General features: G+C 39.8%; 1 long non-coding RNA gene across 1 annotated transcript; it reads left to right on the forward strand.

The window, feature by feature from the left end:
* The first annotated feature begins 1,393 nt into the window (after window positions 1-1,393).
* LOC107080038 (uncharacterized) lies at window positions 1,394-12,107 on the forward strand. Its single transcript, XR_001480935.2, has 3 exons — window positions 1,394-1,477; window positions 8,264-8,454; window positions 11,241-12,107. It is a non-coding gene; the product is annotated as an uncharacterized lncRNA (long non-coding RNA).
* Window positions 12,108-14,530: the final 2,423 nt, after the last annotated feature.

Raw genomic sequence — 14,530 nt, forward strand, 5'->3', positions numbered from 1 at the left:
GAAGACCGGGTCGGAACCGGCGGACAGGGACAAGGAACAGGGGTTAAAACCTTAACGGGACCAGGACTCGCACGATATGGAAATCAGATGCAGAGCCCGGAAGAGCGTCAGCGCCTGGCTTTTAAGGTGGGCAGGGAATAGGGAGCAGGTGCATGGAATAAAGTCTTGAGTGATAGGGCTGGAGCACCCTTAAGGAGGGGGAACTATAATCGTGACAATATGGAGTGCTGTAAAATAATTAAAAAATATAAAGCAAGAGTACACATTTATTTTTCCAGCCAAGCGTGTTTCCTGTGAATTGGTGCTCTTCCCAAGAAATGTGATGTCATGCCCCACAGCTCAGGTAATGTAATTTTAAAATACCCAGCCTGCCCCCGCAGAGTCTCTGTTTGGCTCAGTTGTGCCAGTAGATTAGTATTGTGCTGGTGTTACAAAACTCAGCGGAAAACAGCAACAGCAAAGTGCATCCTCTGCTTCAAAAAGACTTCAGCCTAACAACACAAGGGAGTGAGCAGAGCAAAAGGAAAAAGAAAATAATTGCATTAAACTTTAAACAATAACTTAAACATAATAAAATAACAATATAAAATAATTTAAAAGTAATAAAATATCATAAACATAAACCTTTTAATAATAAAAAGGTTTACAGATTATACTTCTTATACTGCCTGTTCCCATTGTTTCTCTTTAATGGAGGTAAGCAAATATTTCTACATTAGAAAGAAATATTCTAAATTGTGGATTAAAAACCAGGCTTTTTGTTCATTAACATTCTTATGTCCTTATTCATTCTTTTACACTTCATCATGAAGAACATCTCATTCAAGCTCATTTTAAACTTTATTAATTGGTCTTCTGCTGCAGGACTATACACTCTGTATTTGTGGCACATATGTGAAATATATTTAGATAAAAGCCTGTGTCTGCTGAAGCACATTATAATATTCTGAAAACAAAGATCCTTTAAAAAGCCATTTCCCATTAATCCAGCGGTAGGATGTACTGTGTGTACTAGAACAGACAGCACTTGGATGTTTTAAAAATAATGTGCTTATTTAAAGAACAGGTGCATCCAGTATGACTTAGAGTAATAAAAAAACATTGCATATTGTTTTTAAAAAACCCTGTTTCTTATCAGTATTATTTATGTATTAAAAAATGGTAAGTTTGAAATAAACATTTCAGATGAGAGAGTAATTGTAGAATCAAAAATACACTCCTTGTAATCATCCGCATGTTGAAAACTCAGATGCAATTTTGAAGTGATTGATACCCATGTGGAATTCAGCAGTAGACCTCATTCTGTCAGATAAGAGAGATTAATCTTCATTTCCGGACTTTCTTCACTGCCTGCGCTATTGTGTGACAAGCCTGTTTCCTGCCTGACTGATTCAGACAGGCAGGCAGTGGCTGTAGGACCCTCTCAGCTGGCACAGGAGGTACAGGACTGACCTCCTGGCACAGGCCTCTTCCAAAGGTAAGCGCTGCCATTACTTATAACCTGTAAGGCCTGAATGGCATTGCAAAGCATTACTTCGAAGTTAGTAACCCAAATTAAATAAAAGTATTACTTTAAGATGCATATATGGAGATGAGCTATTGGAATTTCAATATGGATTTTAGAGCATTGTAGTGGATAGCTTATCTCCCACAGTGGCTGGAACGAGGGACACCTGTGTAAGTTTAGAGTTTAGGGCTCAAAACCCCAAGTTCCTCTCACTAATTTTTTGTATTCTGTAGTTTCCATGTTCAGCTGCTTTAACCATTCTGCTCTTCCATAGGTTATTATAGGGCACATGCTGCAGATTGCTCCATATCAGACTGTTTTACAAGACGTTCAGGCAGCGCTCTGATTTTATTTGGAAGGGAGCTTTATTTAAGCTGAAAGCAAGGGGAGCTTTCATCTTAGAGACAATTAAGGAATCTTTAACCTGAAGACAGAGAATATTTACAGCACACCACACAAACTGGACTGCACTACTCTCTAGAAAAAGCATGCAGAAAGGGAGAAAGCACAGTTTTTGGGGGCGTCTCCTACTCATTGTCAGCATATTTGGAACCTAAAAGCAATGCTTATCAGTTAATTAAAATTTAAATCTCAAACCTCACCCTAACCGGTGAGAAACCAATTCAGTTTTGATGGATCATGAATATCCTCCTCACACATACTCATGCATTCCTAGCCCCCCCTTGTTACCACTTTCAGATAATCTAAACATCTGCGAAGAGTCCCAGAACATCAAAAATATTTGTAACGTTATTGGTGCTCTAAGTATGTATCTGAATCATACATGATCAACAGAGCAAGTGGAAAAGGTGAAGCACAGTTTGGAACAGGAAACATCTCTGGACAACAAAAGAGCACTGGTTGTACTTGGATGTGGGATAGTTCTGGAAAACAGTAATGTGTAAATGTTTACATCAGTGACTATATAAATAGTACAATTTGAAATGCAATGACTGCTCTGAGAGCACGAGTTCTCTTTCTCTGAAACATTGTTTTGCTTTACTGACTGCACTAACAGAACACGCCTGAAAGGCCTTACTGATAGAGACAGAATAACACAGAGAGACCTGCATGAACTGCAGCACTGCAGACCCTCCATGTAACTGATTGACTAATCTGTCTCCCATTGGAAAACACTGGCATCAGAAATCACACCTCTGTGCTGTACATTGTGAAACTCTCCTGCATATGTTTCAGAGCCCATTCATACTAGGAATCAAACATAATTTGTAGCTTTAAACCACTTTAGCTGTGTTGTTTCCAGACATAAATAATACTGGAAAAAATATAATATTCAGGTTCAATGGTTTCTAACATGAGTGGAGGAGCGGTTAATATTGCTACCTTGCATTGCTGGGGATCTGGGTTCAGCTCCTGGGTGTTGACTTTGTGGAGTTTGTAAGTTCTCTGAATGTTCGCAATGTTTTTCCTCTGGGTGCTCTCACAGTTAAAAAAAACAAACATACTAGTAGGTTAATTAGCTTCTGGCGAAATTGGTCCTGGTGAGAATGTGTGTGTCTGCATTTCGATGCACTGGGTCGAGTCCAGGGTGTAGCTGCCTTGTGCCCCTTTGTTTGCTGGGATAGGCTCCCCCACAACCCTGAATTTCTGCTATCAAATACCCACCGAAGCTCATCTAAATCTTCTACAATCTTAAAACCAAAACATAACAGGAGTCCCTCCTGCATCATTATTCCTCTATTTTGTGATAGTTATAACATTGTAATGATAATGTGTGTGGTATGGTCCTACAATCTTGTGTAGATCAGCTCTGCAATATTTTTAGTTTTTTCTCTTCCAGATGTCCTTAAACTTACAGATCATTCCCTCTCTGAGGAAGAAATCCATAATTATTCCTATTCCTAAAACTGTAAAGTCTAGTGGCCTTAACAGCTACAGTAGTTCAGGTGGGTAGCTGTGTCAGCATGCGTAGGCTGCAAAGGAACAAGTAATAGGTTTGATCCATGCTGAAAAAAAGAAGAAAGAGAACACAACGTTTCGGCCGTGGAGCCTTCTTCAGATTGAAGTACTCTGAGAGTTTTTGTGCAAGAAACAGTGGTTGTATTGTACTGAAAGCAGAGAAGTCAGTAAATAAAATCCTTACAAAGGTCCGTGGAGCCTTGTTCAGGTGAAGAAGGCTCCACGGCCAAAACGTTGTGTTCTCTTTCTTCTTTTTTTCAGCATGGAATAAACCTATTACTTGTTCCTTAACAGCTACAGGCCAGTTGTCCACTCATCTCTCCCAATGAAAACACTTGAGAGAATAGTGAAGCAACACATCACAAAGAGCACACAAGCCCTCATCGACCCCCTGCAGTTTGCATACAGGGAAAGGAGGGAGTAGATGATGCAATACACACATTGTTAAATCTGGTCTATCAACATCTGGACCAACCAGGGACCTTTGTAAGGATTTTATTTACTGACTTCTCTGCTTTCAGTACAATACAACCACTGTTTCTTGCACAGAAACTCTCAGAGTACTTCAATCTGAAGAAGGCTCCACGGCCGAAACGTTGTGTTCTCTTTCTTCTTTTTTTCAGCATGGAATAAACCTATTACTTGTTCCTTTGCAGCCTACGCATGCTTATGCAGCTACCCACCTGAACTACTACCGCCTACAGCTGCTGCGACCCACTATGCCTTCCTCCAAATCTTTTTCTAGATCTCTTCGTCATACCTTCTCTTCCTCCCTGGGCCACTTGCCCGCTTCTCTCCCCTGCTCCCGCCTCTCACTCCTCCTCCCTCCCAACCTTTGTTCTCCCGCTACTTTACCTTTGCCTACTGCCCTGTCTCTCTCACACCTGAAGAAGGCTCCACGGCCGAAACGTTGTGTTCTCCTTCTTCTTTTTTTTCAGCATGGAATAAACCTATTACTTGTTCCTTTGCAGCCTACGCATGCTGACGCAGCTACCCACCTGAATATAAGTACTTGGTACTGGTGATTGACAAAAAACTAAAATGTGACAAATGTTGTGACACTATCTATAAAAAAGGCCAACAGAGACTCTTCTTTCTTAGGAAACTCAGCTACGTTAAGGTAGATAAAATTATTCTTACACTTTTCTACAAATCATTCATTGAAAGTGTCTGAACATACTGCTTCACTTGCTGGTTTGGCAGTATAAGTACCAGTAACTGTAATAGGCTGGGTAAATTAGTGAATATAAGTGGCAAAATAATTGAAAATAATCAAATGAACTTAAGTATCCTTTACAAACAGGGTGACTTAGAAAGCCAAAAGCATCAGGGAGTTTGTATCTCACCCCCTCCATTGCGAATTCACACTTCTCCCATCTGGGAGATGCCTCTGTGCCCCAGGTGTAAAACCAACAGACTCAGGAAATCTTTCATTCCCACTGCAATTGCACTCTTAAACAATGCAGAGTCACTACCTTGTCTCTTCTTTCTTATGTCCTGTAACACTATTGTATTCTCTTCCCTTTTGGTGATGTTTATTTGTCATTGTGTTGTGTTTGACTGTGCTGTAAAATAAATTTCATCTAGGAGACAATAAAGCTTGAACGGAATTAACTGGAATTATGCAAGAAGATCTGACAAGCTCTGATCCTGCACAAAATCTTTTCATAACTCACATCAAAGCTTTACTACTAAAATGCCTTATCCAGAAACTTTGGATGCACTTCAAACATTATTTTTCACAGTTTGTACAACTCCTATCTGTTAACTGCAAAATGTTTCTTTTTTTCTCAAAACAAGAAAGTTATGACTCAGCAACCAAATTCAAAACTAAAGTGGTTTATCAAGAGGGTACAAGACAGCTATGACATTAGAATGACAACGGAAAACAAAAGAATCTGGAAACTCAAGAGCTATGTGAATCAATTCTCTCTTATCTGGCTTGATTTATCTGGGAAGTGAGATCAGAGCCCTGGTATTGTACATGCATTTAGTGATGATCAACATAATGATCTGCACAATGAAAGCCCTGCTCTTGGAAAACAGAACAGAGAATATGATGCCTTTAGGACAACAATTGCTCTCCACGTTTGGCCATGTCCAAACGTAGAGAGCAATTGTTGTCCTAAAGGCATCATATTCTCTGTTCTGCTTGAGTTCTCAGCAATCCCAATAGAACCTTGCCTCTCTGTATCTCAGTGGAAATCTGGCAAGCGTTACCTTCATGCTCTATTAAACATGAATCAGGCAATCAACGGTGATCATGATCATTGGTGTATGAATGGGGAATCTCAGTAAGCCTGAGCTCTGAAGGGTTGTTTACTCACTATATTAACGAAAAATAATCGAAGCACGGTTCTGTCCTGGGACCTGAGCTTTTATATAGACTGGTATTCAAGACCAAAAGGCTAATATATTTATTACATATTTATAATTATGATCTCTAATTATATATTAAATCCAATTTATTAATTATTAAAAAAATATTCCAGTGTGATAAGTGTAGAGAACTGGTACAATATCAATCATCAGAGAAAACCATCTGCTTCTTCTCTATGGCATAGAACCAAGCCTTATGTGACTGCTGCTCATGCTCTAACTTGTATTGACTTTCACAGTCAATACCCCAAGAACAGTGATGTCTAGATCAATATTTATCCTGATATTGAGGATCTTGGGATTTTCATTTTTTGAGTGTAACCCAGCCTTGTGTGACTGTGAATTTAGTATACAGTACACCACTGCGCTACAGACCAGCAAAACCCAAACAGTCCATGCTTACACTTGCTTTTCCTGTTCCCGCTGCTTCTGCGGTTAGCAAAGAGTTGTGTAAACTGGGTGGCTACACTGTGTTTAAAATCAACACACCCCTCTGGTCTTCTCTGTGGCAACTTTCAGTGTGGAGAGCGTTTAACACAAAACAATATTTTCAATAGGAAACACACGAAACATTTTCACCACAAGATAATTTTCTTGATGTGTACTTTCGGTCTATGAAGATAAAACGATTCTTGAAAAAACAATAATTTTATGCAGATTACTGTCCCTAGCTAAACAAAGTCAATGGGCTTCAGAGGTGTGAGTTTTAGATGGTGCACTGTTTACAGAGAGATTAACTGTGTGGCAGATGGTTTTTTGTAGAGGACATTACTGTCCTAAAGATGTGCAGCCATTCACTTTTGCCCAGTGCTATAAGTCACCTTTCATCTGCCCTTAATAAACTCAGTAGTGGGCACAAAGAACCTGCTGGTGAAAGATAAGACCTTTGAGATTTCATTTTCAAGGTGGAAATTCAATCTTCAACCTTACCTTGCAGAATTATCCTTGAATTAAAGCTACAGATAAAAAATCTTCACGACACCTGCAAGGTTTTCTACAACTGCCAAGAAAATGTGTTCTTTTCTATTTATGACTTAATAGTACAATACTTTAGTATCAGTGAGGTAAACACAATCTCTCTTCTTCCCTTAAGGACCATCCATTCTCAGAATGGAAAAAAAAATCTCTCTGTTGCAAGGATCTTTTTACCTCATTTATTTAATGCACAGGTAACTCAAACCATATCATGTTGTTTCTTTTTTCCTATGGAAACTCAACACTCTTTAAATCTTTCCAGCACTCAGACTCAAATCTGTTTACTAGAATTGTTCAGCTTGCTGGCTGCACTGATTACTTAATTAAGCAGAAAGAGTGCTGTAGTGTTTACTCCAGTTTCATTCTTGCACTTTATGTTTTGACTGCTGCGAAACTGTTCTTGGCAGATTCCAGGGCCAAGTTATTTCTAATGCAACAGCAAGTCTCTCAGCACTTGAGCAATCTAGAAAAAATGTCACTTCACAAGTGAGCAATTAATCCAAAAATAAAACTCACTCTCTCCGACGCTGCACAGCTGCGTGTCTGAGGGCACAATCACTATGGAACATGCGACACGCTGAACACATTTCTGAGAAGGAGCTTGCCAGTGTTGACCAGAAAGGACAGGACTGGCTAAAATCAACAATTAAGACAGAGTTGAAATACATTCACATGAAGAGCAAAAACAGGTTCATGTAAATGAATAACAAATGTGGTGTTGTATTTGAATAACATTTACTTATTTTGCACTTGCAAATGATCTCTACTGCACATTAGATATATGAAATTGATGAAAATTGCAAAATTAAGTACTAATCTTATCTTGGCAATCAGTATGTGTTTTATGAGCCACTCAAGCATTCCAGCCATTTTTAAGTGTTGAGACTATTCCCATCAAAAATCTGTTTAGATTAATTTTCACTTGTGGTTCTTCAGTAAATGTAAAAGCCTCAATGAGCAAAATGAAAAGGTTTCCTCCACCTTACCTCATTTATGGTTTCAGACAACAGTGTTTTTTTATCATATAATCACTCCAAAACCATAACTGGTATATTTAGTTCATATGCCAATATTTTTGTTGGCTGGGCAGAAGAACGCTTCTTTGCTTCCTATACTGGCTTTGTCCCTGACCTCTACTAACAATACATCGATGGCTGCGTCGGTGCTGCTACATGCCCTAATTACCAGAGCACTTCCTGCATCAATTCACTAACTCTCACCCGTCACTCAAATATACAGTTAACATATCTTCCACCGTTTCTAGCCATAAATATATCTGTTAACCATCCACAACTCTCAACCTCAGTCTATTACAAACCCACAGATTCACACAGCTATCTCCTGTACAGCTGTTTTCATCCCACTCACACCAAAAACACACCAGACCCTTTTTCACAGTTCCGCAGGCTACATTGACTCTGCAGTGACGACATGGATTTCCAGAACCAAGCACTCAAAATGTATTTTGTTTTTCATCAACAGAGGATACCCCACCCATGTTATTGAAAGGGCCCTCACCTGGGGCAAAAACAGCCCTGGGATCATCAACTCGATGAGGAACTCCCGGTCTCACAACCACATTCCTTTGGAGCTTCCCTACCACTCTAACATGCCTTCTATCCCCAGGACCATTATTAACAACTACTCCATTCTACAGGGCGATCCCTCCAACAGTATCCTTTTTTCTAACCACCCAATCATCTCATACCATCGACCAACCAATCTATGTAAACTTCTGGTTCACAGTGACCGCACTCGGCAATCATCCCCACCAGGCACCTTCCCCTGCAACAGAACTCGCTGCATCACCTGCAAATACATATCTAACAACACGCTCATTCAGGGCCCCTCAGGTCAATTCTGGATCACCCAGACAACATCCTGCACTTCCTGCAACCTCATGTAGTGTATCTCCTGCAAAAAATGCCCAGCTATCTACATTGGTGAAACAGGAAGGAGACTAGGCGACCGCTTCAGAGAACATGTTAGGGCTGTGAAGATTAAAGATTTCTCCAAGCCCATAGTTTCTCATTTCACTTCAGACGTCTATGATCACACTGATATCTCTGTCTCTGTTCTTAAAGAAGGGATTCACAACTCCCATAGCAGAAAGACAACAGAAACTAAACTCATCCTGAAACTAGGTTTACACCGTCCTCCTTCTCTCAATGACCGACTTATTTTCGCACAATCTTCTCTTTCTCATGCAGGTTTTGACTTCAGAAAACTTCAAAACTGCAGAAACCCCAGCAGCAACAAAAACAGAGTGCACTCCAAATCAGCCAGAATTACAACAGACCTTGTGGTCCTCACATAGGTACAGTACAGCTTCAGATGAAAGGTGAAAATGGTTAAAAAGCATATCACACAGAACATTTCTATGTCAATATTTTTTAAAGATCCTTAAACTCTTAGCATGTCGTCTGCATAACATATTTTATCTAAATGACTTCTTCAGATGCTTCTTATGGTTTGTCTCAGTGTATGAGAAATAGTACCTTGCTCTGCTTGTCTTGGCCTAAGACCTGACACAATAGAGATATTAATCAAGGTGAAGGGGATGTGATGGAATGCTTTAATTAAAATATGAATCCCTCTTCCTCCCTGACCCTCAGACTCTTAAACTGCAACTTCAGATCTTTCCTATAACTCATTAAACCATAATAAAGCTTTGGCAGATTCGTACACCACTTCAGATTCCACATCCTGCTGTGAAACAACACGCCATGGTGAGTGCTCTATGCCGCTGGAGGGCCTGCCTGTGTCCAGACACTGGCTGTGCACATCTGCCTTCATCCTCCCCAGTCCGGCCCCAGGGGCAGGAAGTGCTAGAGAGAGGGGCAGAGATCATGTGCTAGGAAGATACCTGAGTATCTCAAAGCATCTTGAGCACTCCCTCTCCAGCAACCAGCGCACAGCCCTCATGCCATAGACTCATGGCCTCAGCTGAAAGAGGCTCCTGACGAGGTCAGGAAATCAAGACTGAACCCACAAAACAGACAGAGCTTTACACTCAGGGCCAGGCTTTGTTCTTGATGTGCTCAATGATTAGCAGCATTAGTAGATTAGACTGTCTAATTCACTGTGTGAATGGATGCCAGTAGGGATTGAATTCAGTTCAGAAGGTTAGAAGAAGGGTTTGCCTTCATACATGACAAACCTTGAGTTTCCTTTTAACACAATTACTGGCTTAAAGCTCATTTTCTCAATGTGCTCAGTAAAAAAAAAAAACATATTATAGTCCACTAAACACTATGACTGTAGTCTCTGTCAACTGCCATTCATATACTGTAACTGTGTTTTGGTATTGCATTTATTTACACAGTCCAAAGCAAATTATTGGAAATAGTAAGAAATATAATTATTTGTACCTACTAATGGTCTTACAACATGCACTGACGTGCATGAAGTGCGGTATAATATGAGATGAACTGTTAAAAAGCAATTGTTATTTAAAGCTATATCTGAGGTCCTGATGTTACCCTGCACTTTCTTTTGCAGACTGCAAATGTTTGAATAACATTTGAAAAATAAACAATTTTTTAGATCAAAGCTTATGCTGGTAAGTGCTGGTGATGATATATCTCCTTAGCCAGTGTGAGAGCAATCATGCCTCTGAGTGACCATAATCAAGAAGTGTCATTTTATATGGTGTATTTTGTCCCCCATAAACACAGCGATGATGAACTGGGACTAGTCCCACGGACGAGAGTCAGAACAGACAGTCACATGGGGTGGTAGGCAGCTCAGGCTCAGAGACGACCTGAGGAGGGGTAAAGACAACAAGCGACAGAGGTCTAAAAAACATCTGAAACGTTGCTTAAGAGATCAAATACACCACTTCTGACCTTCAAGTGTCACCATCTTCTACTATGCAATTGTTTTACTACCAAACCTTCAGTGCAGTCTTAACTAAAATTGAAAGACCCAACATACCACTCAGCTCTGCTGATAGATCTTGTTTATGTTAATTCAGCGTATCTGTGCTCCTCTTAGAAAAGTAGGCTTTTGGAATTTTCCCACAAGTTCAGGAATGGACACTCCTGGATACAACATGAACTAAACAGTGTTTAATATGAACATACAGCAGATGGCATTACAGAGCCAGAAACATTACTATATGTGATAGTTAATTTTAAAATGACTTTGTACTTGTTTCTGGACTGTATATCTGATCTGTAAATCTTCTCTGCAAATGTGCCTGCAGATGTTTCAATGGAAACTGCCTTTTGTAGTTTATTTTATTGCTGAAAAGAGCTGTTATTAAAATGACCTTACTTAAAGTGACCTTACTTAATCTCCAGAAAGATTTGGCTTTGGCATAAACACAACTTTATGCAGGAATGCAGTGTCAGATCAGTGTGCAGGACACATAGCTTCTATACAATATGGGTTTTCAAAGTTATTGTACACCAATGTTTCAGGATTTACATAATTTTCTCCTTAAGTCCTCTAACAGAGAACCACCTGTCTGATCTGTTACAGTGTCTTCAGACTATGCCCTCAGACTCAGGACACACTGACGAACTGCCCATCCCTGCAACAACTCAATAAAAAGGCTCTGACCTCCCTGATACACATAAATTGAAATAGTACTGCTGTTAAGCAGAGAATGAATGAGTGATCATTGTTATCAAAAAATTGCAATTGTGCAAGAGGCAAGCTGAAACTAATGGGGGAAAACAGGAACATAAATGTCTTAAACAAAACAGATAAATTATAATTCTAAAATTAAACATTGTCTTCACATGGCAAAACAATTCCGTGATTAAAATTCTGACAGTTAATAGGAGATGATTTGTTTTATTTTCCAATTTCTCAAGAGGGTTAGGGGCAGGAACACTGAATAAAAAAAAAGGGAATCAAGAAATGTCTTTATGGCAGAGCTGTAAGGGTGATTTAAATTTGAGTGTGCTGAGTATGCAGAAGTGAAGTGTGTGTGGGGTTTGGGGCCAGGGGAGAGTTTAGACCAAACAGTGATTAAGAAACCTGTAATCTCCCCAGATGTTTGAGGGTAGGGTTTTCCAGGACAGTTGGGAGTGAGTCTGCTCTTAGTCTTCACAGACTCCTCTACAGGAGACCCTCTAGATGAGCTCATCCTCCTGCCCACCAGATACAGTAACACAAACACAGACGCAACAGTCTGTCTCACTCTGCATGCAGCCCACAAAGCACTTCATGGGTGCTTAGACTTTCATTTCTACCTTACAGCTCCCTTTCAACTCAAAGGGGACAGTAGTTAAATAGGAATACAAGGACAGTTAAAGAACAGAGGAGGATATGCCATCTAGCCTGCTTGGTTAGGACCATTATCAAAACACAGCGTTGATTCTTTCACAGTGGTGGACTTTTGTAGAGTGAAGTTACATGAACTTGGAAGAGTTCTGATCAGAGTTCTGATCAGTTTGAGAATGCCACATGGACACAGGAGCAAGTTCTTTCTGGAGCATCCTTTCCACAAGCAGAGGATGGCGCTGCTTACTCCTGTTGATGAACACTAGATACCACATAAGAAGTTTCAGTTTCCACATGGGTTGGAGAATCAGAAAATCTATTTTCAATAAGGCACATGAGAAAAATAGCTAAAGATACAGAGCAAAGATTTCCTGGTTCCAGAATTAAAGAAATACTATTTTTTCAGTTTATTGCCACATAGAACTGTGATATCTACACCATGAGTGTCAGGTTAAGCACCCGAAACTCCGCCCCTGGCTCCACCTGATGGACAGGTAAGAAATAGTTTGAACCAAGGATGGTCAGGATCTGTAATCAACACAGAATGGTAGAACAGACAAGAGACAAGATACAACAACCTAGCAATGATTAATTATTGTAGATTCACAACAACAAACATATGAACACAAAACTACAAGAACAAAAGACAACATTCAATACACAATTAACAATAATAATGTCAAGTGAAGATCAGTATGCTACATAAGGTTCTTTTCTTTATGTGTGCTCTGGGATGATGGAAAATGGTGATGGGTGGATGAATCTGAATGTCAGTGGTGTGGAACAGGTTTATAAGAATGTATGTACAGGTATGGAACACCTCCTAGGAGGACATGCAACAAAGGCATTGACCAGCCCTTCATTACAATTACATAAATTGTGACCTACACATGTAGTGCTTCTGAGGAATTAATTTTGTCTTTGATTTTTATCATATAATTTAATCCAGGTACCTTATGGCTGCCAACAACTCAAGGTCATAACATCTAATTATATGAATCTAATCCAGGATAAATCCTTCTGTGTAAGATACTCCCCTTTCCATGTCTCCTGGGTGCTCTTGCCTCTCTCCAGTACTGTTCCAGTGCAGCTGTGCAGTGTTCATTCACAGGACTCAAGATGGTCTCCTAGCAGCCCGAGCTACACACCCCTTCCAGAGATTACACCGGGGGCTGACTGCCCTTTGCTTTTCCCCTTCCTGGCACAGAATATCATCTGGCCATTATAAAATACTGGAAATATTTCCACAGTGCCCATACATGGTTCACAAATCACTCTAGGTCCTCTCATTCTAGGCATTGCAGCCTGTATCACCTTCAATAGCCAGTAGGAGGCCTTTTATTGAAGAAGAACTGGGCCTCACCATCTGCTGGGTCTGCTAGACTGACTCCCCATCCTTGCCAAAGATAGCAGACACTCAGGCGCTCTCAATGTAGCTCAGGTAACTAAGGGCAAGGGGCACCCCAAGGCACAAATCGGTGGCAGATTGAAGTTCATTCTATATACCTCTCAATCTAAAAAAAAACCTGATAAATAGAAAACTGCAGAACTAAAGTTCTGCTTACCTGAAGTAATACAAAAAGATTGCAGAGCCCCTAAAATAATATCAGATGATTCTTCTGTTATGTTGAAAATCTATCTTAGGGGAATCACAGATTTGATCCATGTCAGTTGGTGTTGACTTCCTACCTGCCAGCTGTCCTTCACAGTGGAAAGAGAGGCAGTTGGTCATTTATCTGTAAGTGGGTCAGAATTTGATTTAACCAAAAACTGTTGTTTTAAAAAAAAACGTGTATTTCCAAATCAATCCACACAATTATTTTTATGTTAAAAACTTTAAGTTTTAAGTTAAAAAACTTTCAGTTTTGATTAATTTTCTAAAATTATATTAGAAAGTGAACAAACTGAATAAACTTGGTTTAAGAAAATAGTCAGAGAATATTTTGTGCTAACTTTACACCATTAATATTAGTTAAAAAAGGATAGTAAAGCATGATAAATTCCAAGCTGTCCAACCAGTTTGCTTTGTTTTCTGTTCTGAAAAAAAAATTGATTTTACTTTTTAAAATAAGTGCAATAAAGGAAATGCGAGTTAAAAAAAACTTTTATGAAGATCTGAAAATGCTGCTACACACAGCAGGATAGAGGTGGCCCTCTGTCACCAGTGCAACACTGCACAACAGCTGACTTGTGAGCAGAAGGGTGACTGAATGTCACAGCCAGGGTAACACCATCAAGAAAACCTCAGTATCTTAGCTGTGTTTGTGCACGTGGAAAACAAACATACGCAGAGCACATAATTCAGCCTTATCACCAGTTATCCTCAAGAGACCTGAGCGCAGAATGGAACTGTTACACTCGCTTTCTGTGTGTTTCTTAAAGTGCACATCTGGAGAAGATTAACAGTGTTGACAGGAAACAAATCATCAAATCACAATGTGATGCAGTGAGGACGATGTTGTAGCCCATCAAATTACACATCCATCAAGTGTTGCTGTGAGCCACTCCAGTCTC

Source organism: Lepisosteus oculatus, chromosome 20, assembly GCF_040954835.1.
Source record: "Lepisosteus oculatus isolate fLepOcu1 chromosome 20, fLepOcu1.hap2, whole genome shotgun sequence".
NCBI lineage: Eukaryota > Metazoa > Chordata > Actinopteri > Semionotiformes > Lepisosteidae > Lepisosteus > Lepisosteus oculatus.